Source organism: Anguilla rostrata, chromosome 12, assembly GCF_018555375.3.
Source record: "Anguilla rostrata isolate EN2019 chromosome 12, ASM1855537v3, whole genome shotgun sequence".
Classification (NCBI taxonomy): Eukaryota; Metazoa; Chordata; class Actinopteri; order Anguilliformes; family Anguillidae; genus Anguilla; species Anguilla rostrata.
The window spans coordinates 9,128,854-9,155,491 of record NC_057944.1 but is presented as its reverse complement, the minus strand read 5'-3'; the positions used below and the strand labels follow the sequence as shown (position 1 = coordinate 9,155,491).

General features: G+C 45.3%; 1 long non-coding RNA gene across 5 annotated transcripts in view; it reads left to right on the top strand.

Moving 5' to 3' along the window:
* LOC135235914 (uncharacterized) overlaps window positions 1-26,638 on the top strand; it is a 240,779-nt gene that overhangs the window by 131,807 nt on the left and 82,334 nt on the right. For all 5 annotated transcript variants that reach the window (XR_010324464.1, XR_010324462.1, XR_010324461.1 and 2 more), the window contains one exon: window positions 23,095-23,224. This is a non-coding gene — a long non-coding RNA (uncharacterized LOC135235914). The remainder of the gene's footprint in view (window positions 1-23,094; window positions 23,225-26,638) is intronic.

The following is a 26,638-nucleotide window of genomic DNA, read 5'->3' as shown; positions in this document are numbered from 1 at the left end:
GAATTTGCCATAACTGGGCAACATGCACTGCTGGAAACATAATCGTGGGCGTGGGGTCTGGGAAACGATCTCGGACCAGGGAGTCGTTGACACGCCAATTAATTTGGAAATAATGTAAAATTTCTTCCATCTGTTACTCTGACCGGTTGCGTCACATGCACCACAAACCACACCTGTGCAAATAATTTGAAACCTGGGCATTACGGTTGAAAACCGCACATCTGGCAACTGTAGAAATAGAATTTAAACCTGTGAACAATGCACAACTAAAATGTCTTCATAAAATATATATTTTTGAAAACCTGCATTGTGTGGCCCACGGATGGTTGTGACCATAAATAAGTGCATTTATAGAGCATTTCTGCCAGCAGCCAGCTCTGTTCCTGTGGACAAACAGGCGGGAATCATACCGTTACAACACTGGGCATCGTTAACCTGAGTCTCATGAATTAGACCTGAGTACTTTTTACCCAGCCCTGAAACTTTCTGATGTTTGAAGTTTTGTGAAATGGCAGCTGTTGTTGTGGCTTGGCTGTGTGCATTGTCATGCTGCCTCGCTGGCCTTCCCCTGAGCGTCTGCGCCCTCCCCCCCCACCCCCCCCCCCTCCAAACACAAGACAAGCGAGTGACTGACAGCACTGACTGAGAGAGTTTTTCACTGTTCTTCCATCTGCATATTAATCAGTCGGATAAAGCAATCAATCAAGCATGGCTATTCAGGGCTTTTTTTCTTTCTTTTTTTAAAAAAAGGAAGCACCACAAGAAAAAGTGCCCCACCAGAAAGAGAATGATGAGGGGATATCTACAGTTTTTGGGCAGCTATGTCTTAAAAATGATGCTAGCTGATGCAGGTTAGTTTAGTTCGTCATCTGCTTTGTCAAATATCAGCCCAAGGAATTGCTTAACCCAGGGAGGGATAGCTTTTACCAGTCGAGAAAAGAAAAAACTCCGGATTCACGGATTCAATTATGTCCTGTAATTCAGTGAACGCAGAGGTCCTTCAGTAATAGCGATCCGGTTCAAATTGACACTGCTGTAACGTAATAGCCTAAGACAGGTTTATTGGTGCCAGAACACTGGGCAGCAGATATTCCCAGCGCGGTTCGAACATCCATTATGGAGTCTGTGGCAGAGGGATTTTGTCTTTCCTGCTTTCCACCCCCAGCAGTACTACGCTGAGACCACTGCGGAGGGAGTACCTCCAGTGATCAGTGCGTTATTTTTGCTCGTCGGGCGGCATTTGCCAAGTTGACAAGCTGGCTAATAGTTTACACATTAGTTAGCATACAGGTAACCAAGGTAACAGTGAGCAGACATGCTTACAGTATATCTTAACAAGAAATGCATTTGTGTGTGGTTAGACTAGTTAAATTAAATTTGGCAAATTTACGTTGACTTGGCCATGTGAAATTGAGCGGCTTTGCGGGCTGTATTGATTAAGGAAGGCTTGTGAGATCACCGCACAGACCCGGATGAAGCTGCTCCAGGTTGGACGCGGCTTCATGCCTGAATGCCCCTGAGATGCTAACGTGTACAGACAACATTTCGTAGGAATGAATAGGTAAATCAAAGACAATATTTCAGAGTTAATCAACACTTACCTGGTCCCAGTTGAATTATCGCTTGATATTTTACAGTGTTAACACCTCTTAGCTACCACCAAATGAACTCAGCTATAAATGTCTTAAAAGAACCAAAATAGTTCTCTTCATAATATTTACACAAACACATATATATATATGTGTGGATGGAGATGCAGATGTATGGTTTGGCTTGTTGTCCGTTGGTTTATGATCTGGAGATCATAAAATAGGCAGCGGTATGTTTTTCTATATGGTGATGGAATTGGTAGAATCTGCTACGGGCATCATTATAATCGATGTGTTTCTGCCATTTCGGCCTGTTTGCCACAACAAAGCGATGCAGCCATTTTCAACCAGCAAAATCCTAATTATGAGACAAAGCTCGCTTGGTCATAATTTAGGACGGGCTCTCATAAATTAATATTAATATCAGAGAAACAAAAAGATGTCAGGTTTTTTTTTTTTTTTTTTTGCATAATGCTGTATTTATGACACTCAAAAGTTTAATCTTCACAGTACCAGGTTGGGTTTTAGGTCAGAGAATACCTCCAGTGCCAGAAACAGAGGTGAACTGAAATGCTTTTTTTTGTTGCCTCTAGACAGTAGAATTTTACACTTCCCTCAGATCGCAACGTACGTTATAACGGGCAGCATGTTTGTAAATAAATGCAGAACATGTCCGAGATCAGCTGGGAGTGTTTTCAAATGTTGCCACCAGCACCCGAAGAGTTAAATGCATTTTTAAATTTGTGTTTTAACCGACGTGCGACATCTGTTGCGAAAACTGCAAAACAAGCCCCTTAGGGCGTGCGAGGGTCCTCCGCGCTGGTTACGGCAAACTCGCCCGGACGGCTCGATCGTCCCGTTTCTCCGAGGGCCTCTGACTCTCTCTCTCTCTCTCTCTCTCTCTCTCTCTCTCTCTCTCTCTCTCTGTCTCTCTCTCTCTCTCTCTCTCTCTCTCTCTGGAAACCGGGGCGAAGGGGCCAAAAATAGCCGGCGGCGCGGTGTCGTGCGGGGCGACGGTGGCGTGACACCTCCCCCCCCCCCACGTGTGACCGTGCGCTAACTTATGGACCCGCGCTGTGATTGCTGACAGAGCGGCTGGTAATGAATGCTAAGTGGCGTAGCGAGACGGGGGGAGGTAGGCCGCCATTTTGACAGCAGCTTCGAGGTTTGGAGGCTACCGGAAAAAAATATCTCAGTGTTCATGTTTAATCGCACTTTGTTTTTGTTTTTTTTGCTCATTTGTTGATTTAAAGCGACATGGGCCGACATAGCTCAGGAGGTAAGACCAATTGTCTGGCAGTCGGAGGGTTGCCGGTTCAAACCCCGCCCTGGGCGTGTCGAAGTGTCCTTGAGCAAGACACCTAACCCTTAACTGCTCTGGCGAATGAGAGGCATTATTAATTGTAAAGCGCTTTGGATAAAAGCGCTATATAAATGCAGTCCATTTACCATTTACCATTAAAGCCCATCTCTTTCCTTTGCCTTATGGTGATGCCTGTGTCCCGTAGTTTGCTTAGGAAGAAAAAATGTCCGGGTAGCTGATCCGTTGTCAGTTTCGTCTCGCTCACCGCTGTCGCACAGCAAGTGTTTTGCTGCTAAAGGTCGCACGGCAAGCAGACGTGTGGGTTTGGGGAAACACATCAGCCGTTTTGACGGTTTCAAAATCAGAGGAGGAGGAAAATAAAACCGTGGGGAATTTGCAGAACATGAAAATAATCTAAAATTATTTGCTCGGCATCGTGGGTAATTGAGTTCGTAGGCTCAGGATTTCGCGTTTCCTTTCGGTGTGTTCCGGGTGCTGATGAGGTGGCCTTCCGTGTCTGATCCGCGGTGATCACACGAGGGATTTTTCCCCGGGCTCTCCAGCGGGTCCTTCGTGTCCCACCAAGGTCTCCGTCCAAGGTCAGGGAACAATCGCAGACTGATTGGGAGCGATTCCGCTCCTTCTCCCCTCGCTGGAATGAACCGGATTATTTCACAGTGGTGATTACCATCTCTGAGCTTTTTCCCCTCCAATCAGCTGACCCCCCCCCCCCCCCAGGCATTCTCCCCCCAGGTCCAGCCACCTCAGTGCAGCGCTAAGATCAGTCGTTTCTCTGGGGATGAGGAATGAGAGCCATAATACTCAGAGCACTGCTAGTGGGCACCATTAGCCATAATGGCAAAGAGTTATTTGTGAATAGTGGCCACTGACATCCCTGGTTGGGGGGAAGGGAACCCTGCACATTATTAAGACTGTTTTATACTGTAGTGGGAGAGTGAACCTGCTTGTCCAAAAGATAACCGTTGGGTTGGGGTGGTCAGGAGGGTTCCCCTCCCCCACATCATTTTTGAGCGACCATTGAGTTTATTGTCTGGAATTGCCAAAGCTGGATAGCACAGTGGTTGTGTGTTTGTGTGGGTTCTGGTTCTCCCTTTGGTTCAAATTCAGATGCAAATTACAGCTCAGCCACATTCCCCTTAAAAAGTAAATGTGAGATTTAACTAAAGCAGTATTCCCACAGCATATTTCATTAATAATAATAATAATAATAATAATAATAATAATAATAATAATAATAATAATAATGCAGTATGTAAGTTTGGAGAAACAAGCGAGATTTTGGAGAAAAAAGTCAGCTCTCCCCTCAGAAAGTTAGCAATACTGCACAGCCAGAATTAAATCTAGTTTTTTCTGCAGCACATTTCACTCGTAACATGTGTCATGGAAGCAGCTGCAAGTAACAAAATAACTATGTAGAGTACACTGTTCAATATAAAAAAATTCCAACGGAAACAGAACTAGCGAAATAATTACCTGTCCAGCAGAAGTGCAGCAAAGTCAGCTTCGCTTCTGAAGCCCTTCAAATCTCTGAGCTCTTGCCATCGCTGAACAGCTGAACCAATTTTCAGTCCTGTCCCTTGCTCGGTTAAATTCTTTTTTTGTTTTAAATCTTTTCTCCGACATTCTTTATTTTCTGTAGTTGGCCTACTGGACTCTCTACAGCTGTTTTAAAGGCAGTAGGAACAATTCTGTTTTCCAGTGATGTGCTAATTCTCTTTTGAAGAGCAGAGCACAGACTTTCCTAGACAGTTTTGAAGAAATGACGAGGAGCTGGATCGAAAGCACATGTATTTAGTTTTAGGATTTAGTTTGGGGAATAATTTTATGTTTGATAATGATTGATGGAGGAAAACCTTGCCCCACAGTTATTCTCAATAATGATCTTCGAAAAGTGGGCACGTCTCTCAGTGCATACAGCTTTATTATGTAGGTGGCAATTTGTTCTTTCAGAATGCCAAGATGAACCTCCATTTTAGCTTTCCTCTATGTTATTTCAGCTTTCCAAGAGGACCGTTTAAACTAAAATATTTCAGTTTGTCCATGGTGTCACAAGACCTTTTTTTGTTTTAATACAAGCTACGTTTGTAAGCACAGTTCACCATTAAAAGCATCCACCATTTAATCTATCGAATCATTTTAAATTCCTTGATCTACGGAATTTGTTAGCTCAGCGAAGCGTAATTCTAAATTCTAAGTGTAGTTTTAATGAAGGGCATCTAAATGCGTTTTAATAAACCATAATTGTTCCTCTGGTTTTTACCTGTGTGTGTGTGTGAGTGTGAATGTGTGAGTGTGTATGTGTGTGTGGGTGGGTAAGTGTGTGTGCTTACTCCAATCTGGTAAACAAAAAGCTGGTTTATTGTGCACACACAATCCCACGTCCTTGCTTCCTTCTTTGTTTTGTCAACAGGCATAATTTCAAAAGATAATGTGCTTAAATAAAGAACCCACACAAGACTTAGAACAAAAAAACAAATCTTTCTGACAGCATTCAGGAATTTCATAAACCAGTATGAGTAGAGCGTGTTTGAGGAGCGTTGCTACACACTGAGTAAAAAAAAAAGCTTCATTTGTACGTTCTGTCAAACCCAAAGGTCACTTTCCTCCCAAAACTTTATTTACTTTACTCTTTACTTTAATTTCAGAGGCTTTTAAAATGAAATCTGCTTCAACCTTTCTTGCTTTTATACTTGCTTTTAGACTACATAGTGTGAAAAACATCTTAATTTTTAAAACCAATTATCGATCTTGTGCAGAACTGTGGATTAAAAAATATCTGCTATCGCAGAACTACTCTTGCCTGTGGTGGCCACTGATTAACACGTGAGGGCTGGCATTTTGAATCTCACGTTTGTATGTATTTACACTTCATGTCGATGCCTGTGTGACCGAGACACACCTTTTGAGTGGTAACCCTTTGTTAAGCTTGTGTTAGAATAGCTTTTGAAATGTACTGTCAGTCTGTCACTTGCAAATCCTTAAATATCTACAATGTGTCTAGAAGGAATTTTCTGCAGTGGAGGGGGTGATCCAGTCATATTGAGAGTTTTTATGTGCGATCGCATATTTTGGCTCTGCTGCAGAGCTTCCTCACTCATTGTTACGTGTCAGTGAGCTAAAACCCCATTTGGACAGCCACTAAGCGACAGGGTTTAGATATGTTTGCATTGGTGCCTTGTCTCCGATCCCTAAGACAAAGAAGGAAGGGTTTTAAAGATGAATACATGAATATATTTGACTTAACAATTCTTGCCATTTCTCCTGTTCACACGCTTCATTGTAAATTCAAGGCACAGCCAGCCAGACCTGTTTGGCACCGAGGGAAGACATCTCAGCATTAAGAAGGTATTCCACCACAGCCGTCTAACAAAGAGTGTTCTTTAAAGTGTTCCTCAATCACATGAGCGCCCGGATAAAGTTACAAAGCGTCCAAACGCAAGATTAAATATGCCGCTCTCCTCGCTGATCCTTCGTCTCCCCGGGTAACCTAGCAGGCGTCTGTTAATAAACCCTCAGTTACACCCCTGAGTCCTGCCATTGTCTCCCTTCTGCCACGAGTCCAGGGTACAGCGCACCTGTCTGCTCCTACCAGTCCTACGCCTCGGGTGTTCGGCCAAGCGTTTGACGAGGGGCCGTTAGTATTCTGCAGTCTAAAATTGTGGTCTAAAATTAAGAGAGAGAGGGCGAGCAAAAATTCTTCCTCTTCCTCGGTCCACTCACCCGCTGAGCTCGAGAGACCCATCCTGGAGCTGTTTGTGCCTCTGAACTCCGGGGTGGTCCAGGCCAGGGGCTCTTGAGGACAGCCAGTAGAAACGTTTCTCGATGGATGACCTGGTCACGCTGTTGACCGCATGCACGCAAAAGCGTATGGCAAAAAAGTATGGCACTCGGAGTTAACCGAGATGCACACGCCACGCGCGGTCTGCTGCCGTGGCGACCAGACGCCTCGAACCGCCACGCCTCCACGCGCGCCGCGCGAATCCGGCGGAAGCGTCCTCTCGCCACCTGTCAGAACAGTTCCGTCCGATGTTGCCTCCAGAAAGAGTCGTTCCATGGAACGCCAACACGGTGCTCTTAACCCTGGAGGCACGCAGCGCAGAACGCCATCACACCACCGCAGTCCCACACAAGGGCTCACATGCTCCCCCTGTTCAGCATTTTAAATTTAACTACAGCCTCGTTTTCCTTTGTGGCTCTTCAGCCGATGTGCACATCTGCACAATTGCATTTGGTCGCTGAAATTCCCTGAAACTTTCATGTGATCATGAATGGAAAAAATGGCAGACAAAATAGCTTGGACGTTGATCACCCCCAAAGCCACTATAGGCTGCTGATGCTGTTTGCACACTCCCCAAAATCATTCCCAAATCATCCTTGTGGAATTTTAAACGCGGTTGCGGTGATATCGCTGCATCCCAATGCGCTCATCTTGAGGAAAACTTCCCAAACTGTGCAATTTCAGATTAAAACTGCCCGGAAGCTGTCAGATATTAATTGGATACGTTTTTTTTTCTGCCGTTTCTTTTTCTTCTTCAGTGGTCTTCGCCGCTAACGTTACACGAAAGGCTTTACTTTTGGGCCAAAATAAAACCGTTTGTGAGATTTTGTCTGTCGTCACGGATCGTTTGAGGCTCTGTTCCGCCTCGTAAAATTTACGGCCGATTCTCCCGTCGCCTGACGAGGAGTCAGTCGGACGGAAACCGCGCACCGTCTTGCGACTGTCACGCGTTTCGGTGGATCGCACGCCACGCTGTCTTTGTACAGCCCGGCGGTTGTGCCTTTCAGCCTGTACGCCATCGCCATTTAAATTTCTGTGCGCTTCCAGCTGTCACATGAGTCTGTGCTTCTTTTATTAGGAGGACTGAGTTCATTCAGCCATACGTCACCCTGTTGTCAATTAGTTGTTTGGATCGTAGACATACTCATTTATTCTCTTTCTCTCTCGCACGCACGCACACACGCACACACACACTCAAATGCATGCACTCACACACACACACACTCATATGCATGCACTCACACACACACACGCTCATATGCATGCACGCACACACACACATGCTCATATGCATGCACTCACACACACACATGCTCATATGCATGCACTCACACACACACGCTCATATGCATGCACTCACACACACACACGCTCATATGCATGCACTCACACACACACACGCTCATATGCATGCACTCACACACACACACGCTCATATGCATGCACTCACACACACACACACTCATATGCATGCACGCACACACACACACACGCTCAAATGCATGCACTCACACACACACACACGCTCATATGCATGCACGCACACACACGTGTACATGAGTGAGCACTCTACTCTGCACACTGATGTTCTCATCTTTCCGGGCAGACGCAAAAAGAAAAAAAAAGTTATTGAATAATAGATCAAATTAGAATTGAAAGAGGTGGCATTTCGTCCGTGTTAATAAAAGAAGCTAATCGGAATGTGACCTTCTCCACCGCAGATTTGCAAATGTCAGAAACTCTTCCGGCCTCGTCAGCCCAAAAGCAAGAGCTCCTCTGAATGAGGCGGCTCGGGTGGAGAAGGAGACGATCTGTGGAACCCCTCCACCCCCCGCCGCCCCACCCCTCCCCAAAAAAAGATTTGGATCATCTTCCGCCCCCTCCCCACTGTTTCTATCATGTGACATGGTGCGGAGATTTGAAAATGGGAAGCCACCCCTTCCCACCCCAACCCAATGGCACGGTGTGAGGATCTCAGAGCCAAAATGTCACCCTGATGAGACTTTTTGCCTCAGCGACTCATCGCTTGGTCAGGTTTGGGATCCTCCGGAAGCCCCTTCGGAAGCTTACTGCGTCTGTTTGAGTAGCCTTAGGGAGAGGCTGTCTGGGCTCTCTCACAGCACTCTGTGGCGATCGCTGTCCGTGACCGCGGTACTGCTCTTCGTGTCAACAGTGAGCGGGAAAAAGCACCACCACTTCACCTTCACAGCTGTATGAAGCCAATACAGGTTCGTGCTGTTCGCTAAGTGTGAACAAGTTTTATTTTTCAATGATCTATCCTGGATTCCTGAAAGCCGTTCTCTCCACACAAGCAGAAAAGGCCTTCGGTCTGGCGTGGCTCGGCTATTGAATGCTGCGAAAGGGCTAAATTGGTCCCTGGGAGTGGTTCTCGCTGGGGCCTGCAGGCTCGACGTGCTGGGGGGCCTCTAGGAGTGACTCGAGACCGTGGCCTGGAGCGAGTGTTTAGAAAAGGGGAAAAAATGCTGTTGACTTCCAGCCGCCACGCGTTTCGATGTGCCGGGGGCTGAGTTCGAGAAGAGTGGGCTCAGGAGCTTCTCCTGATGGGGCTGGGGTGGGGGTGGGGGGGGGGGAATAGGAGTGCAAGGCACTACAGATCTTTGTGGAGCTTGCCTGTGGGGCCGCCCTCGCTGTCTCCCAGCTCAAAGGCTTCAAAAGGTGGTCGAGATAAATTATGCATCAAGCCGGCTTTGATATGCAGGAAACTGGTTAAGTAAACTGAGCGGGGAGGGGGACAGGCTGAGGGGGAAGGGGGGCAGGATGAGGGACAGGGGTGAGGAAGGAGTGGGGGGTGAATTTCGGGGGGTGGCGGGGTGAGAATTCTCTGCTTCCTGAAGGACGGGGTGGTGTTGGTGGAGCACCCCAAAAGCCCTAAGACACTAAAACCTACCCTTCCTCCTCAAGCACGCTGTACCCAGTACCCCAACCTCCACACACCCCCCCCCCCCCCCACTGTATAGGGAACCGCTCCCCCCTCTTTCAGTCGGTGTTACAGACAGGGGGGCCAATTAGGCAGCACCAGCCTCTCTGGGTCTTAAGAGCCTGGCTCTCCAGACTTCTGAGGGCCAACGCAGAAGGCTGCAAGAGCCTGGTGGGGAGGGGTGGCTTTGAAGATGCCCCAATTAAGGCAGCAAGGTGGGTGGAAGGGCCAAGGGGGACGGCGATGCAGGCTGGGGCTGGGAGCAGGGGCGAGGGTGGGGGTGGGGGGGGGGGGTGCTGTGGGTGACAGAATCCGGGAGCTTAATTTGAAGGGTCGCCTTTGATCCGTCCGCATTAGAAGCAGAAGACGACAGCCCTGTCACTGTTCTCCCTGTGCTGCCTTTCGTAGAATGTGGGTGGGATTACAGATGTGAGGAGATGAGAGGGGTAGAGGGGGGGTGGGGGTCAGGGTGTATGGAGTAAGCAGTCTCCTGTCAGTGTTCTGAAGGTCTGGTGGTGTTGAATGTACTTTTCACGACCCTCGTCCTTTGTCTCACCTCTTTTTCTCACTCACACACACACACACACTTGAGACTAGTTCTTGACTAGATTTTTGGCAGCCATATTCCCCATTGACCATTCATACAGGGTTTTTTTAAATAGTGTTTGTGTGTGTTTGCTTCGCTTACAGTCCTGTCCTATGGTAGAGTGGCCATTTGTAAAAAGCAGACCCCGTTCATCACTGCAATGTTCCCTGTGCGTGCTCTTCTTCAAAGAGCAGACCAGCATCTCCAGCTTTTATTGACTTTGCAGTCATGTAATCAGAGGAGTACATCCATATGGCACAGGCAGACTGAAGGCAGCCGACTGATCAAAGAAGTTCTCGGTATATATAATAGTACCTCCATGTTATGGGAGGTGAGTACTCGCATATCAGTGTGTACCCGCACGCTCTTAAATTTGTTCTCCTAGTGGGGAGACATTCTGTCCGGCCTTCTGAGTACCTCTCAGCCTTTCATTCAGCTGGCATTTGAAAGCGTTTATTTAAGACTCTCCTGGCCCTTTATGAAGAGTGGACCAATTAGGGCGGCCGCCGCTGTGGAAGCAGTGATTAGAGTTTCCATAGTGATTGGGGAAAACTCCGGTACATACTGTACGTGAGACTCTGGCACCACTTCTGACACCACTCTACAAATGGCTATAAATTGCTGTTGCTCAAAATGACATGGCTTTCATCATAAACTACAATCCCAGAGTGCACTCCTGATCACCTGCGATCTCTCGGCATCTGAGGTATCTACTGGGTTCAGACATGGCGATCTTCAGTTGTGTCTGTGGTGCTGAAGTGCATGTTACAAAAAACATGACTGAAGCATACCGTGGCACAGAGCAAACATATTAGCCACTTTTTCCCTCATCCTCTAGTGGTTGCAGTAAGAACTGTCTCTACAGTCAATAAAGGCATACATGCACTGCTGAAATCTGGAGCCTCCAGGACCATGGACAGCGTCAGACTCACAGTGAAAGCATTCATGCACTGCTGAAATGTAGAGCTTCCAGGACCATGGACAGCGACAGACTCACAGTGAAAGCATACATGCACTACTGAAATGGGAAGCCTGCAGGACCATGGACAGCGGCTGCCTTGTGTAAAGGCATACACGCACTGCTGAAAATCAGTTCTGCTGTAGCTTTCGTTGCCTGCGTTGGGCCTGTCAGAGTATTTCAAAGTGACATTAGTCACAGACGTTAGCCGCCCTCTAGACTTCTGGGTAAGATTTCATTTCCCAATTCACGGCAGGAGGAAAACTATTTTTAGGTCCTTTTTCTTGTTTGGAAATGTATTCATTCAATTCTGTCATTTTCTTTTAGTTTCTACCCAAAAAACAAGCTCGTTTAGCCTCTGTTTCACCTCAGTTCTTCTCTGTCCAATCACCAGCTGTCTCAGGGTCCCAAGTGTAGTGTTCTTGGATGGGAAATGGTGTTGACTTACACAGCACTGGGCTGCAGTTCGTACTGAATGCTGCCAGTGGCTGTGGCCTTTCCATAATTAATTCACAGTTAATATTTGTCTCTGTGGAAGACACCAGGCTAACCTGGCAATGCTGTGTTCTCAGTGTGCGTTCCGTCAGCCTGGCAACTTTGCCTCTTCCTGCTCCCAGTTTCTAAATAAAGCTCTGGAAACAAAATGACTGCCTCTGAGACCACATCAACTTTTAGTTTCACGGTTGTGTGGTATACGTCTGTTTAAAATCTAACTTCTGATATTCTTTCATGAACTACTAACCACCTTTGATTTTAAATTTCAATACAAAATATTGTCATTCTTGTCATTTTTGTAAAAAGAAAAAAAAAGAAAGGCAATCGGTCAAAATACACAGTGCTGTTATGCGCTGAATTAAACTAAATAAGTTTATAACCATAATAAAAATAACTATTTCTTCCCTTAGGAAGGCCTCGACAATAAACATTTGGTGGAGTTACCCCAGTTCTTATTTAAAAACACGGGGAGGTCTCTTAAGTTTTTTGCAGAGCTGTATGTGTCTCTGTGATAATGCACTCTCTCTTCCCTCCCTGTTTGTACTGCGCCGTTTGTAATTGTAATTTGAAAGCTAAAATAAAAAAAACCCTGTGGGTATGTATGCGTTCCTCATCACCTCACATGTATAATTCATTACAGTTTTTGTCAGTTGCATAAACGCAATCCTCAAGTGACAGTCTACATTCTCAAAACAGTGTGTCAGAACCACACAGCATTTACTCATTTTCCCCAAACAACTGTATAATTTATGATTGCTTTCACAACAATGCTAATGTAAGGCACATTTTTGGAAACTAGTAACCACAAATGTCAACCATTGACACAAAAAACAATCAAGTAAGTCTTTCTTATCAGAATGGATTATATCCTTTTTCTTTTGAACGGCATCAATTCCACAAGTACTTATGCATATGTTCATTGTACAAATCCTCTCATGCAAAATAATAAAAATAACAATGAATGTGCTGACACTCAATGATTTCCTTATGAAAATACAAACATATGATATTCTAAAGAAAATACAAATGTCTGCAGTTGACCCAAAATTCAGGAGAATCTTGTAATCCACTAATGAGGTAATTTGCTCACAGTTCAAAGTAACCAATCACATGCTGTCCGCTTTACCTACCAGGTGCAAATCTTCAACAATCTGTTCAGTCTGCACACACACACAATGTTACGCTACCAGTAGGAACTTTTAGCAAGAAGGTGTCAGACAGGGACAAAGAACTTGGTCTTTGGAGAGGAAGGCACATCCAGAAGCATGGCTGCATGCTAGTGGGGGCGAAAAGAGGGTGGAGAGGATGAGGAAGATGCTGGGGTCGATGAAGGCGTGTTGTGACTTCAGATGAAACATGGGTCACAGGTGTGTTGTCATACTGCTGCAGATACTTGGTACACTGTGTGCCTTTGTTTATGCACTGATAAAGACATTTTAAGTGGGTGTAATTGTACTCAGTGACAATATTATTCACTTTTGAATCACGAGTTAAAGATTTTGAGTGTCTTCGGGCCTGTTGCAGGTGAAATATCGGGATGTGCTAAACCACTTTAACTGCTGTGGGGTTTGCACTTACAGATTTGACAGTGTAGTTAATGTTTCATTGTGTTTAAGCGGCTGAGAGAAAAGAAAATATAATGTACTAGCGCTTCATAAAAGTTCTGTGACTTGTTAACCTAATAATTCGCCTTTTGCAATGTTATCGTCAATGAATGGAGACAGTGGTAAAGAACAGTCAGCTTTTAAATCTGGGTCTGCAGTGCTACCCAGTCCCAAGCCAGGAGGGCCACAGTGCATGCATGGCAGACCTGGGCCAAATACGTGTTTGTTTTGGATTCAAATACTTTTCCACGCTTTACTGATCTGGTCCGGTGTATTGGAACCAATGAAATACTCCTGGAAAGTGCAAACCCCGCCTTCTGGTCATATTGCCAGGCTCAATTACACCAGGCAGGATCAATAGAGCACAGAAAAGTATTTTAATCCAAAACAAATACGGATTTTACCCAGGTGTGATGCATGGAGGGTGTTTTGATAATGAAAATATGAATCTAGGATTTGTATACAGACTGCCCAGCCTGATTCCCCCCCTCGTGAAATGCAGAGGATAATATGAAACTATGCTGGATTTTAAAAAGTTGAACAGTATTGGAACCTCCCACTAATGATGCAGTAATTAATCATTTCAGGGGTTATGTGGCTGCTTTTCCTCACAAGGCTGGGTAAAGCACACCATATTCAGGCATGGGCTTCTACTGGTGCAGTTGGCTTGGTGTAATTAATGAGCTTGGGGATAGTACTGGCATGACTTTGTCATTAAGCAGTTGATTGGAGTAGGGGAGGGGTGGGTGGGTGGGACACCTGTCAAAATTTAAACATCAGTGACTCCATCATTCAATTAAACTTTATTTGTATAAGCGCTTTCTTTTTTAACAAAGGACACGGTCACAAAACAGCTTTACAGAGATTCCGGGCCTCTGTATCTGTACAGAAATGTAAAATCAGTGCTGTGCAGATTTGCACATCGCAAAAACTGTTTATTATCAGACAATATGTTAATAAACTTGCCCATATGGAAGCGTGTGTTTTACTGTTCTGAAGTTATGGAGACACACTTGATTATGCAGGACTTACTGTTCTAGTGAAAGGCTCTGTTTGGATGGTTGGGGGAGGGGCTAGTCATTTCAGATTATACAGTGCTGTTGTAACTGCTCTGGGGTGCTCAAAAGAGAAGTTTATAAATCAGACTCTTTGTGACTCCACTGAGTCTAAAACCAGCAACGTTTGCTGAAGGGCAGTGAGAGAAAGAAAAGGGAGAAAAGGATGTCTTCTTCACAGTTACAACAAACTGTCTGACATTGGAAAAGGAATGTCATCCAGAAACTGAAGGCTGATAAATCAGAAATGTTTTGGCAGGTTCTAAAAAAAAAAATATTCACGGGGCGCACTGCCTTGAGTACAGAGTGTTTTATATTTTCGGCAGAATAAGATCAGACCGATAGCCACCTGGGATAATACTTGAATACCTGAAAGGGAAAGGGAAGTGAAGGAACAGACCCTGCTTGCAGTCTGATAAACAGCTACCGCGCCTTCCCAGTCTGCTGGAAGCAGATCGACGTCGGGTTTTAAAAAGTGACATCAGCTGGTTTATTTTTCAGTAAATCTCTAGAAGACGTTTGGGGAAGTATCCTCATGGGTAGTGTGGCACCAGGAAAGGAGTTGGTGCGCTGTCCACCAGGGGGCAGTGCTGTCCGTACTCACAGGCAGAGCAGCAGCTGTGGCCCATTGTAATCACCACAGCTGCAGCTCGTCGTCCAATCGCTGCTTCTCATAAAGGCCTTGCTCCCAGGGCTAAAGAGGGAGCCTCTTTCAAAACGGTGGTCGTTGGTTTCTGTTGTGGATTTTCTGTCCTGCAGATTTGTCTTTACGGCAGCTCTCTCCCTAGACTGCAGCCACGCCCTTTTTTTTAGCCCACTGCAGTGCTGATTGCCTGTAACTGGTTACAGGTTGTGCCCCATACCCTCTACCCCATAACTCCGCCCACACGATTACCACGCCGGCTCTCCCCTGCCACAGCCTCTCCCACCTGACACTTTCTGTTTGTACATTTCTTGTTTTAAGAGAGGCTTCTTTGTTTTCCAGTTACAGGATGTTATGATTTTTTTAAAGCAGTAAGCTAATTATCTTCAAATCAAATCAGTTTTATTCATATAGTACCTTTTCCAGTAGACCGTTACAAAGACACTTTACAGAAAGAGAGAATGTGAGTTGCTTCTGGAGTTGCTCTTGTCTGTTCCCTATGTGATCAGTGGACACAGAAGGTAAGACACAGGAGCTTGGGGTATAAAACGGGTCCAGGAAGATATTATACATTTCTGACAAAAGTTAAAAAATTGGGCATGAAAGCAAGAGAGGGAATCATGTTTAAGAAGTGGATTATGTGTTTAGTCATCATCGCGTCATTAGGGGAAGGATTACTGACCCTCAGTATGCACTTATTCTACGTCACTTTGGATAAAAGCTTCCGCCAAATAAGCGTAATGCAATGAAATGCAAGGATTAGTTTTGTCAAGGACAGCATGACTAAGGCTGCACCCGAATGTCAGCACTCCGTACTAGCAGAGTCAACTCCTCAGGGACTTCGGTCTTAAGTACCGTGACGTTGCCTGAAGTGCTCAGGCGATTAGTGATCAGCGTTGTTATGACAGGTCTGCAGGCACACAGGGCCACGAGGGTATAAATTGTGTTAACGAGACGAGACCTCGCTCTTTGCCTCAAATATGGCCACTTATAATTTAAAAATAAACAAATGAATAAATCAATATCCGCAAGTCAGTAAACGTTTAGCCTCTGTGTTACTTGCATTGGAAAACCAATGCTTTGGTTATTTTTCCGCCGTGCTTTTATTATGATTATTCTTTTGGCATTGCTTCCTTGATGTCTTCTGTTTCATCACATCCTTCTTGCTATGAATTTTGGGTAATCCCACTGGCAAAGGCTGTAAGTCTCTGGAGGTCTGCGTGAAAGTCCGTATGAGCCCCCTTGAGGACTTGATGAATCATAGAACTGGGCAGTCCTTGCTGCTCCGGACTTAACAGGAATGTGCCTATTAGGAACGTGCCCCTGATTGCAAAAGATTGCAGTAAGGGCTTCCCTCCAGTGAATGCAGCTGAGTCTAATTAGGACATCATTTTCTGGAGAGTACAGATGTCCATGGCCCAGTCACCAAGAAATATCAAAGAGGGCTCATCTGAGATGACAGCAGCTGTCATTTAGACAGACAGGCTCAAGCAGACCTTTATCCAATAAGATTTGTGTGTATACTGCTCAGAGTAAGGCTGACGTAAGATAAAATTTGGACAAGAAAATAACATTAAAAAACATTTATTTATTTATTTATTTGTTTATTTGATAGGGACAATATACATTGATCAACATCACTAGTATGGGATGTAAATGTTCCAGATTTAGCTAGATCGCTAATTTCCATCTGTTGTCCCTGGGCAGGCTGATGTTAACACATTAATAACAAGCAGACCAGACTAGAAGCCATAGTACAACATTAAAAGCACATAAAAAACAGACACACAGAGCTTGTAAGCAGGCATAAAACATTAAAAAACATATTTCAGATTCACACTGGTAATGTAAGTGCGGTGGTTGTGTGGGGGGATGGGGGTCTTGACCCATAAAAGCTTTTATTACTAGGAAATAAAAGCCTCTTTCAAATATGTGGTTTTGACAAGAAATATGGGGTATTAAAATAGAAAGTGACGAACAGATGAATGTATTGTCACAGTAAATACGCAAAGCAGTTATAAATCTTTTTTTTTTCTCTCTCTCTCTCTCTCTCTCTCTCTCTCTCTCTTCCTCTCTCTCCCTTTATCCCATCCTGGGCACAGCAGTCTCTTCCTCTAAATTGGCATCTGAATAGAAGCATAGAATTATTGAAAAAACCACAAAACTCAGCACAAAAATCAAGACTCAGTTCGACCAGGGAAAGTTAGAGCCGTCCATAAAAGCCCCCCCCCCCCCCAACTTCACAAATGCAACCATTACGTTACATTACAGGTGTTTGGTAGACGCTCTTATCCAGAGCGACTTATAAAGCTTTTCTTTTTCATTTTTGCATAGCATCCAGTTATACAGCTGGATATATACTGGAGCAATGCAGGTTAAGTACCTTGCTCAAGGGCAGAATGGCAGTGTCCTACCTGGGAATCGAACCCGTGACCTTTAGGTTTCTTGACCAGATCCTTACCCATTATACTACACCAGGGGTGGCCAACCCTGGTCCTGGAGAGCCGCAGGGTCTGCTGGCTTTTGTTTTTACTCAGCGCTTAATTGATCAATTAAAGCAGTTGATTACACAGTTAACTCACCTCACCTGGTTTCCTTTGTCTAAGTGGTTGTTGTATTTAAGGTGAAAACAAAAACCAGCAGACCCTGCGGCTCCCCAGGACCAGGGTTGGCCACCCCTGTACTACACTGTCGCCCGTCAAACCCCATACCGGCCCCCCGCCACCACCAAATAAATCCTTCAATACATGCAGGAAAATGCAATCTTTAACAGGTGCCCATTCCCTCTGTCTTTCCCTGGCAATTGATTTTCCCGTTGGTGCTCACACAGGCACTTACTTTAGCCAGAGCTGCATGTCAGTCTGCATTGGCCCCGCCAGGTGGAACAGAAGAGGCCTCTGCGATCATTATGTAGTCTTGAGGGGGTATTGGGAGGGGAGGGGAGGGGTAGAGGGGGGGTCAGGGAAGTTCCATTGTGACTCATTAATCTCAGTGCCGTGTGTGCCCGCGGGCCCCCCCAGCTATGTCTCCCGGTTCTTGTCGACCCTGCGCGGCTGGGTCAGGATGACTAATTGAAAGTCATGCGGTATCTCAGATGAGCAGAACGGGGTGGAAAGGGAGGCGCGCGCTCGAGACCTGGCAGCGGCGGTCGTGCCGAGACTTGAGGGGTCACCGGGGCTGGGCACAGAGTCAGCTCTGGAGCCGCCGTTTGGAAAGAAGAAAAAAATGGCCGAAAGAATTTATAGGCGTGGCGTTCTCAGACGCGGCCCAGAGGGGAGCAAAAATAAATCAGTGTAATGGCTGGGTTCTGGAGAGCTGTTTGTTCTGCTCACTTTGTGGAGGCATCAGATACCCCCAGGAAAAGGATAGTTTGTTTTTCATATCCTTAAAGCGAGACAGCAGTATGTTTAGTGTGCTGTATTTAAAAAAAAATTACCCCGTAAAACTGAAAGTTTTGAGCGGTCATTTGAATGGCTGAAGGTTGCTGGTTTAGATCCTGCATGCAGTATGCCTTTTCAACTGCTCAGCTAAGTTAAATGCTCGATGAAGCAAAGTCAGCCAGTGTCTGTGGCAGCCATACATGCCCAAAACCATAACACCCCCCACCACCATGTTTCACAGATGAGTGCTTAGCATCTTTGGCCTCTGCATTTTGCCGTCACTCTGATGCAATTGAATCTCGGCCTTATCTGCCCACAAAACTTTTTTTTCCCAGAACTCAGGCTCTTTTGGGTACTGCTTAGCAAACCGTTACCTGGCCTTCCTGTTTTTGCTGTTAACTAGTGGCCTTTGTAGCGTAGCCTCAGTACTTCTGTTCCCGAAGTCTTCTGCAGTCCATATGGACTGTAGTCACTGACACATCCACGCTGGCCTCCAGAAGAGTGTTTCTGATTTGTCTGACTGGTGTTTGGGGCTTTTCTTCATTACGGTGAGAATTCTTCAGTCATAAACTGTAGAGGTCTTCCTTGGCCTACTGCTCTTTGCATTTACTGAGCTCACCATGTTCTCTTTATTCTTAATGATGTTCCAAACAGTTAGCCTAAAGTTTGGCCTATGTTTCTGATTCTTTTTCTCTTATTTCTCAGCCTCATAATGGCTTCCTTGACCGTCCCTGGCACAAAGCTGGTCCTTATGTTGACAAATGCCAATAACAGTGTCCAAAGGCAATCAAAAGCCTAGATACTGAGGGCTCTCTTATACCTGAACTAAGGAAACACACCTGACTAGTCAAAAACACCTGTGACGCCATTTTTGCCAAACGTTATGATGCCCTGAAATGGGGAGTCTATGCATAAATAGTCCTGTAATTTCTACATGTTGAAACCAAAATGTATTTAAAAAATACCCTTGTTATGGCCCTTAAGGTTGTGTTTTCATTTGCTACTTTTGCGTGTGTTTCTTTATTCCGGTTGTCATCTCATTGGTCATTTCCCTATCCGGTTTCTTGGCTTGAAAAAGCTGCCATTTGCTGCCTACCAAGGGAGACTAGCTCTTCGAACTTGTGGTTGGTGTGTTGTGTATAGTGATTGCTTCATTTGACTTTTCGTATTCGACCCTATCTTTGTTTGACTCTGATTCCCGCCTGGCCCCCTCTGGTTTGTTTGCTGATAAGATCTCGTGTATGACCATTGACTCCGAATCTTGCCTTAGCCCTTCTAGTTCGTTTTCCCCATGATTTTGTGTTTCTCACCATTCGCTCTCGTATTCGATTCCGATTCTCGCCTGGCCCCTCTGCTTTGTTTGCTGATTGGATTTCGTGTTTGACAGTACACTCGTTTTTGACATTGTCTCGCTGTGTAGTGCTCCGGTTAGTTAGTGGACTAGCTTCCCAGCTCAACTAAAAATCCTTCCATCTGGACGTAAGTTTATTATTTTGCTTTGTTATTTTTCCTTTATTGTTTCTGAAGCTACTCTGGGTGGAGAGCTAACCCTCCGCTGGGGGTACGCTATTCGGGGAATAATAAAAAAGTTATGGAGAATAATAATCTGTTGAATTATTGTTCTCCTTTACGTAAGGAGAATAATAATTCAACAGAATTATTATTCTCCTTGACACTTGCAGCTCATGCTGTTCTTCTCCTTAAGTAATTATTCAATCCTCAGTAATGTCTGTTTTCTCACTGTATTTGATTGTTTCTGTCACAACATTTCTTGGCTGCAGAGATACTGACCGTTTTGCATTTAAAGCCAGTACACCATTGAGAATTGAACTGAAAGCAGGAGGGAGGGAGGGAGAGAGAGAGAAGAGAGAAGAAAGACACAGTGGACTGTCCCAGTTCAGCTTGGTGGTACACTGTGTTCTATAGTTTGGTGGGGAAGCAAGGGGGTGGCATGAATATGAATGAGCTCATGAATATTAATGAGGGGGACCTGTGGCTGCGGATGGCGTGACCCAGTTATGTGATTCGTTAGTCAGGAAGTCGGCCCGCCTCAGCGGGAACTCTGCCGCAGTGCTCTCCTGCTGGCCAATCGGCAGGTTGTGCAGCTCGAGCGCATACAGCACCTGCCCTGAGCCCAGAAGGTTGCTGGTTCAAACCCCAACAGTTTTATAACTGAAGATTAAACCAGCTGGTTCCCAGCACGCCTCCCCTCTGCTCGGCACGCTGCTGTAAAAGAGATGGATTGTGGGTAATGGCCTCTGTGATAAAGCACAGTGTTCTGTCCAAAGGCTACGCTTGTGTAACAAACTGCTTCTTGCCATAAGAATCCAGATTAGCCGTTAAACATTGCCTCTGACATGACTCCTAATTATGTCATAATTTAAGCTGCAACTCCATCTCAGAGTGCAGTAAGAGCCCATACACGCCCACACACACACACACACACACACACACACACACACACACACACACACACACACACACACACACACGCCCACACACACACACACGCCCACACACACACACACACACACACACACACACACACACACACACACACACACACACGTGCGCACGCATGTGCAGACAGCTAACGCAGGTACAGGGCGGCATTTATTTTACTGGCCAGTGGACCGTTAAATCAGTGGTTCTCAATCTCAGTCCTATGGTGCTCCTGTGTCTGCTGGTTTTTGTTCAAACCACAAAAGCAATTCCTGAATTTTTACAAAGCTTTTATTTTTTTTCATTTAGTAACTTTCGATGTTTAGGAGGATTATTTACCCTCTTAAGCCACATTGTGAAATTCTGAAGCAATGCTTGCCACAAAGAATAAAAGCCCCGTGTTCATGCTGTGATCATTGTATTATGGATATTGCAAGCAATTACATGAAAAATGATAACACAATTATGAAATTATTATTTAAATACAAAGGGGAACCAATAGCCCCACATGGCCACTAAAACTAACCATTTGGAAGATAATGAAGAATTGACAAAGCCAGTGAAAATGATCCAAACCTGCGTTGCATTAATAAGTTGAAGGAAATAAATTATTAAAGACCTTAAGCGCATGTGTTCAACAACCTAATTAGGAGCCTATTGAATAACCTCAGTCTCTTCATGTAATAGCTTTCATTTAGTTGTTTGCAATATCATACAATAAGCACATTATGAACATGGTATTTTTATTCTTTGTGGCATGCCTAATCCCTCTAAACATGAAAAGTCTAATTAAGGAAAATGGACAGCTTGTTAAAATTCTGGGATTGCAATTGCGGTTGGAAAGAAAACCAGCATACACCGCGGTACACCAGGACCAAATGTGAGACCCGCTGGTTTAGATCACATTTGCTTTATAATAACGACAGAGAATGCTGCTCTTTGGGTTTTGTGGAATAAACCACCGTGTTCGGGGAGGATTAAGAATGTTAGGTCGCCATTTTAAATCTCTCTCTGTCTTCGCTCGACCCAAAGGTCTCGAGCCCTGTGCTCTGCTTCCGCAGTGAGATCCGTTCCATTTCCGACCAGTTAAATCAGGAAACGCACCTAAACTCAATGAGCTGCTTATGGAACATTATGGGCTGGTTTCAGTTGGCTGAGGACCAACTGTCAGTCTTGCAAGGATCGCCCCCTGACAGGGGGTTTCCAGGATACCGGTTTGAGAACACCTGCCTTTAAGCCACATAACATGCATTTTCGTTTAACTGTGAAACTGGGTGTCCATTCTGTCTGCACCATGCTATAATACCAATTTCCTGAGCGCACTGTATGTGCACTCAAAATGAAATTGTTTCCTCTTATCCGTCTGAAAGGCAAGAAGACGAAGAAGACAAACTGTAATGGTGACAGCTCTGCTAACCTTCTTGACTCTCAAAGGAGGATGACAGGGTGTGGATAGAAGATGTACTTTAGGCCATCTTTATTGGCTGCGATCACAGAGCTCTGTCTGAAGGTCAAAGCAAACCGCAAATCCCAGGATGCTCAGCGTGGCCCCAAAAATACTGGAAAACAACCCACCAGCCCCCCCTTATTGAAATTCTGCTTTTAAGACAATCCCAACTAATGCATTTCCATCCCGATGTGCAACAATTAAATGCAGTGTAGCTTGTGATGAGAGTTCAGGTAATTAATACAAGAATATGATTGAAGTTAATTATACTAATCGGATCAAATTAATTATTCTGGCTAATGCAAAGTGTGGCAATACATTTTAATAATCTTTTTTATCCTGCACTTTATTTACTTATTCATTGAATTACTTTTCATGTTTTCTTTTGAAAGCAAATAGTAGAATATAGGAACAAAATGAATGTAATTAAAGAAGCCATGTCAAATATGTTCTTTGAACAAACCCGTCCAACGCTGCCTTGCAGTGGTTCTCAAACTCGGTCCTGGGGGACCCCTGTGCATGCTGCTTTTCATTTCAACCTCAACTGCAATCCCAGAATTTTAACAAGCTGTTAGTTTTTCTTAATTAGATGCTTTTCATGTTTTAGAGCTAAGGTCCCCAATCCTATCCAGAAAGGGCCAGTGTGGTTGCACACACCTGATTCTACTAATCAAGGTGCTTTACAAAGACTTTAGTGGTTGATCAATAGAATCAGGTGTGTGCACCCACACTGGCGACCCCAGCTCTAAAACATGAAAAGCACCTAATTAAGAAAAATAATATAATCTTCCTTAGCAGTTAATGATTAAATCATTTGCGAACGAGACCCAATGTGTGTCATTTTTCTGTTTGCAGAATTTTCTGATGCAATTCATTAAGAGAGAACAGCTCTGCAAACGGTCCAGCTTGATGTCGCTAACAAGAAGTCCGGGGGTCCGCCCAATGGATGTCCACATCGGCATTGGAGCAGAGGCTGTTTATAAAGGTAATAGTGGGAATAATCGATTACGATCTGGGTGCAGATAATGCACTCATTTCTGTTGCGTAAAAAGTTATTTCGCTAGTCCCTATCAGCCTTCTCAGCAGTAACTCCAGCAGGGGAGTAGACCCGGAGCTTTCTGTCCTTCAGTCCAGAAAGGACCGGGGCGGCAGTGTAGTATAATGGGTAAGGAGCTGGTCTTACAACCTAAAGGTCGCAGGTTCGATTCCCAGGTAGGACACTGCCGTTGTACCCTTGAGCAAGGTACTTAACCTGCATTGCTTCAGTATGTATCCAGCTGTACAAATGGATGCAGTGTAAATGCTGTGTAAAATGTTCTGGATATGAGCGTCTGCTAAATGCCTGTGATGACTGCATGGAGGATCCATCCTAGCGTTTTTTGGAAATGTTCAGTGGAAGAGCTCCTTGAAGAACCCTACAGTGAGTCAGATGACCTCCCCCGTACCCCGTCATCGCGTACTCTGATCCATACTGCCGGCGGGGCGAGACGGCGCGTCTGAAAGTGTCTCCGAGACGCGCGGCTGCCAGAAGGCGTCTCTGCGGGCTCTTCGTCATCGTCACCGGCGTTATTATCGGCGGGGTTCTCTCCCGAAGGTACGCAGGTGCGACGGAGACGCGAGATCGTCTGTAACTGAAGAATTTGAAATTTAAATGAAGATGCCGGGGTCGCTTTGTTTCAAATTCAGTTGTGCGTTCTCTAGTCAGAAACTTGTATTTGTTGTTTAATAAAATAAAAAGAGGAAAATCTCAAGCCTGCTGAGGTACGCCCTGTGCGTACTCTGCATACAGGTGGTGTACCTGGGGAGAGAATCCAGCAGGCGCCACTAATTACTATTTCTATTACTATATATTATTTTTATAATAAGTCCAGAGAGTGTACTTTCAAAATTCAGAGTGGTCAGAGTCAGAGATAAAGTATCTATATAAATTGTTCAATCACAAGCAAGGAAACATTTTAACAACTCACAAACAAAACTCAGTAGTGAGGTGACTGGCATTGTTGGCAGAAGTTAGCTATGTGCTCTACCATCTGCAGAGGTCCCCCACATTTACAGGACACAGTGTCCTTCAGTCCCCTCCTCTTCCTCACCTCTCTCCTTCAATCCCCCCCTCCTCATCACGTCTGTTCTTCAGTCACCCTCCTCTTCCTCACCATGCAGTATCACTGGACCCCAGTCCACAGGTGGTTGAGTATGGTCCAGTGTCTGTGGGAAAGGTCTTGTGCAGGCAGGATTTGTAACAAAATGGCGCAACCTTGACTGTTTCCGTTGCCTGTCATTTTTCCCTCTCGCTTGTCTTTTGTCTGGTGTCCTTCGACACCTCATCCCATGCCATGTGCAGCAGCATTTGGGTGTGCGCGATATAAAGGGGCCCCGGGACTTCAGCTTTGCACATTGTGGTGCCTCCATGGCGATCCATGGGTGGCAGTGATAGTATAATGGGTAAAGAACTGGTCTTGTAACCCAAAGGTTGCAGGTTCCTTTCCTAGGTAGGAGACTGCTGTTGTACCCTTGAGCAAGGTACTTAACCTGCGTTGCTTCAGTATATATCCGGCTCTACAAATGGATGCCATGTAAATGCTATATAAAAGTTGTGTGAGTTGTTCTGGAAAAGAGCATCTGCTAAATGCCTGTAATGATCTTGTGGATTTAGGATGGGGCTGCTGCTTGCCTGATGTCAGGCAGGGCAACTGGGTCAACAGTGAGCCTCGTGCACAGCCGCACGTGTTATGTAGAACCCGATTGAGGGTGACATCTGGCTTCTTCATGCATGGGCCTCTACACCAGACCGGAGCACAGGGGACAACACCAGGGCTTAGGCCAAGGTACGTCCCCTGTAGCGGCACACCATGTGGTACCAGCAAGAATATGGACAAGCGCGGTGTCTTCGCCTTCACACGTTCCAGGTGTCGTTTGTACATCAGCGTTCTGTCGTGCTTCACTCTGAGGTGTGTGGAACTGCAGCTGGATGTTGTTGACTGTGAGGCTTGTCTCGCGTTTTTTCTTCCCTGTTGTTGAGGTGGAAGTCTTGTCCACACTAATCTTGAAGTGTGAGATCTACAGGTATGATGGGCATGCCTTCCAAGAGGTCCTAAGGTGAATTGCCAGGTAGTCTGTCGTATGTGTGCATGTGTGTGCTGTATGTGTACATATGCGTGCCGTATGTGTACGTGTGTGCTGTATGTGTACGTGTGTGCTGTATGTGTACATGTGTGTGCTGTATGTGTACATGTGTGTGCTGTATGTGTACATGTGTGCTGTATGTGTACGTGTGTGCTGTATGTGAGCTGGCGGGGCTGGATGCTATCCCATTATTGGCCCGTACCTGATGGATGCGTTCTGGAGTAACAGTGAGAAACGACCGAAGCGACTTTCAGCACGCCGCCAGAACCCGGTCTCTCCTCAGAGCTCACGCTCCGCATGGGAGGGAGAGGGGGTGGGGGGGGGGGGGGCAGATTAATGTGCATCCACTGGGATTCGGTCGGGAAAGGCGGGGGGGGTGTTCAAGTATCAGTGAGAATTTTCTCAGTCATCCATCAAGACTGTGTTTTACCCACCTGCCAGCCAACCCACGTCATGCCAGGGTGACTCTCACACTCCAGGCCCGTGTAAGAGAGCTCAGCCCTTATAGGGCTCCACCAGGACTCCACATTAAGGACGTCACGGTCTGTTCCCCGCTCAGCGGATTACTGTGTGCTCAACACTCAGCACGTGCAGCGTGCTGAACCTCAAAGCTTACTGTAACCTTTCTCTCAGACAGGGCATGTGGTGTTACTGACTGTGTGTGCACCCCCATGAGAAAGTCATTACTGAGTGTATACCAAGCACCAGAATACCACTAGCATGCCCCTTGTAGCTTAAAAGACAAAATGCAGCCTATTATAAAATTTCACACAACTTTATAGCGAAATTCGGCAAATTATCAACTCTCAGAAGGTCTATTGAATTTGGGTCACTTTGACAGGAAATAAGCCGCATTACTCATTTTCAAGCAAATCCTTTGAAAGGGACACTTTTATTATAGTAGGCAGAAAAGACTAGTTTTCCAAAGTTGGATAGAAGAACCAAAAGGTGAATTGAGGACAGTCTTTATCAGTCAGGGTTGAGTAATAACAGGACTTGAGCATTCAACATATAGGGAGTGCAATTTGTTACTTTCGCTATGTATTTAAGATTTGCAATCGAAAGATTAATTTGAGACACAAAGTACAGACCCTCAGCTTTAATTGTTTTACCTTTTTACCGAAACTGCTGTTTTTGTGTTGAGTCCCCACACTCTCAACTGTGCAAAAGCAAGTTAACGGATGAACTTAAAAGTAAATGAAAGCAATTAAGTCTAATATTTGGTTGCACAGCGTTTAAGTGCAATGACTGCATCAAGTCTATGACCAATTGACAT